The 3,173-nt window shown below is 37.2% G+C and overlaps 1 non-coding gene across 1 annotated transcript; it reads left to right on the plus strand.

Moving 5' to 3' along the window:
* Window positions 1-2,715: 2,715 nt before the first annotated feature.
* Window positions 2,716-2,880, plus strand: LOC129772435 (U1 spliceosomal RNA). The gene has a single exon (XR_008742630.1). It is a non-coding gene; the product is annotated as a U1 spliceosomal RNA (small nuclear RNA).
* The last annotated feature ends 293 nt before the right edge of the window (window positions 2,881-3,173 follow it).

The following is a 3,173-nucleotide window of genomic DNA, read 5'->3' on the forward strand; positions in this document are numbered from 1 at the left end:
CAATGTATAACATATCAAACAAATTTTAGTGAATTTCCGATTCGTTTGGTATGTAAATCGCCAAAATCCGTTATAAACGTTAACTTTTTTTCATAAAATCGTGATGTTTTCTGATTAGGCACCCTTAATGAAAAACGTAGTTCTACGTCAAAACCGAATAAGCCAGCTTTCCACCATAACTCATACAGACCAATTGCCATGCTATATTGCATCCATAAGTTGTTGGATGCAAGATAGCATTGATAGCAGTTGAAAAATTATCCTCCGACGTTTAGACGAACAACTTTTTATTAGACACGCAGTTCGGTTTCCCCAAGGGCAAAGGGACAGATTACTTGCTCGTTACTTGCTTCCGAAATTCAGACGACCTTTGATCATAAAAAATAGATGGCTTCTGTTTTCTTAGACATTAAAGGGGCGTTTGACTCAATATCTATAAGAATTATATGCGACAAATTTCACAGCCAAGGATTTTCATCACTTTTAAACAACTTTCTGTTTAATCTGTTCTCCGAAAAGCACATGCATTCCTCTGATGGAAATTGTGCCGTTTCTAGGATTAGCTACATGGGTCTCCCTCAAGGCTCATGCTTAAGTCCTCTTCTGTATAATTTATTTATTCAGCCATTACATGCCAAACCGATATAGTGGTTCTCAGATTTTCGTCAAAAGTGGTAATTTTGTTCTTTATCGCAAAACATTAGATCCGTATTTTTTATTTTTTCATTAGTGTGCCCATTTCCATTTTAGGGTGATCCGAAAAAAAATTATCACTTTTGACGAAAATCTGAGAACCACTATATCGGTTTGGCATGGAATGGCTGTATTAATGATATAGATAATCATCTTCCGGATGGATGTACTTTGAGGCAACAGATGATAGTATTGTATCTTTATCAGGTTCCAAACATATTAATTTGCAAAGACCGCTGCATATTTCCTACAATAATTTATCTATATGAACTGTGAAGCTAGGTGTTGAATTCTCAACAGAGAAAACAGAAATGGTTGTATTTTCTAGGAAGCATCAACCTCCCGAATTTCAGCTTCAATTGTTCAACAAAACCATCGCTCAATCCAAAGTTTCAAATATCTTGGAGTTTGGTTTAATTCTAATTGTACACGGGGACAACATATTGCTTATCTGAATAAAAAATGCCAACAGAGAACTTTTTTTTTCCGCACAGTTACTAGAACATAGTGGAGTGCTCATCCAGGAAACCTAATACGGCTGTACAAGTCTACAGCACTTCCAGTCATGGAGTATGGTTCGTTTTGTTTCCGTTCTGCTGCTAAAACCCACATCATTAAACTGGAGAGGATACAGTATCGTTGCTTGCGCTAAGCCTTAAGGTGCATGCAATCAACACACAACATGAGCCTTGAAGTGCTGGAAGGCGCTTTACCATTGCAGGTTCGGTTTTGGGAACTGTCCTATCGATTCCTGATCCGAAGCGAAATCATGAACCCATTAGTAATTGAGAATTGTAAGAAGCTTTTCGAATTGAACTAACGATCGAGATCCATGGATCTGTACTCGCATTACGTTTCTCAAGAAATAAAACCTTCAGGTCTTCAATAATATTAGCTTCCCGAATTTCTGCAAATCTTCTGTTGATTTCGATCTTTCTTTGAAGGAAGAAATTCGAGACATTTCAGATCAGTTTCGATCGTCGTTAATCCCTAATATTTTCGCTTCAAAATATAACCATATTCAAGAATGTTTTTCACTGATGGTTCAAGAATCAACGGATCCACTGGTTTTAGGTATCCTCAAGTCACATCACACAAGTTTCCAATTATGACCATTGAGTCCTTATACCCTGATTACCATTTTATTTTCTCGGATAGTCTTAGCAGTATACAAGCCATTCAATCCTTGAAACAACAGACGAGAGCATCATATTTTCTTATCAGAATTAGGGATGCATTGAATATTGAATATAAAAATATATTCTAACCAAATTAGAACCTAAAGTTCAGGTTGATTAAAATAAGTATTACTGATTTAAAAAGAATCAAGCAATGTAAACATAAATAAAATCTGGAAGCTTAGCAACCTCCGGCTAAGTTAAAAAAAGTTGGGTAAATTCAAGCTTCAATAAAACTTTGATAAGAGATCTACTGAAGAAAATTTTTAGTAAATATGCCAAATTATAGTCATTCTATAATAACAGACAGTCAAATTTCATCTCTGTTACAAAGTTAGTTCACGAAAAAGTGAGCAGAAGTAAAAATAAATTCAAATCGTATTTGACAAATTTTTTAATCTAATTTGATCATATTTCCAACCGAAGTTTAGTCTACGTTAACAACGAATTTAAACTCCTCTATTCTTCAATATCGTTTGCCATAAAGTAGAAAGACGTAATTACCGAAAAATCCGTAGATTCAAAAATGTTTGGGGATTTACTCGCATAATCAAAACTTTGATTGAAGATTCGATCAGTGGTTTCGTTAGATCATTCTGCTGAAAAGGGCGCGAAATTTTTTGCTCTTTACATTCTACTCATCTTCTGATTGAAGTGACGATTGGATGCTGTCCTATCCAATCTGCACGGATATTGTTGGTATTTATTGTTCTTACACTCTACATTGTTCGCCCTCCCAGCGGAAATTGTTCGACCAAAAGTTTGCCTCTCATTCCGTTTCAAACAATCGCTAGCGGACCACGTGAAGCAACCATCTGGAGGCTGCCGGGGAGCACAGCTAAGCATACTTACCTGGCACAGGGGTTACCGTGATCACGAAGGCGGTTCCCCCAGGGCGAGACTCTTCCATTGCACTTCGGGTTGGGTTGACCCCTGCGATTATCCCTCATGTGGATAACTCGTGTGTGAAATTTTTGGTAGCCGGGACGTGCGTGCGCGCACATCCCGATCTCATGGTAACGAACAAGGGGAATCAGGGGTGATACGGAAAGGTTAATAGTTAATCAGTTGTGTTCGAAGAATTTCCCATATCTTCATCGAGATGAAATTGCATGCATCTATTGTCGTTATCGGGAATGAAGTTTAAATTATTGAGTCGCCAAGCAAGAACATGTTTAGTGTCTTCTGATAACAAAACGGTTCCATTAGTGGGAATTGTGCTTAGGTTTCGCATGTATGCCGAGATAATTTCATCGATTTTTGGAATATGCTTCTGTAGAAATGGAATATGTCTAAAGAGCT

Source organism: Toxorhynchites rutilus, chromosome 2, assembly GCF_029784135.1.
Source record: "Toxorhynchites rutilus septentrionalis strain SRP chromosome 2, ASM2978413v1, whole genome shotgun sequence".
In the NCBI taxonomy this organism is placed as follows: domain Eukaryota; kingdom Metazoa; phylum Arthropoda; class Insecta; order Diptera; family Culicidae; genus Toxorhynchites; species Toxorhynchites rutilus.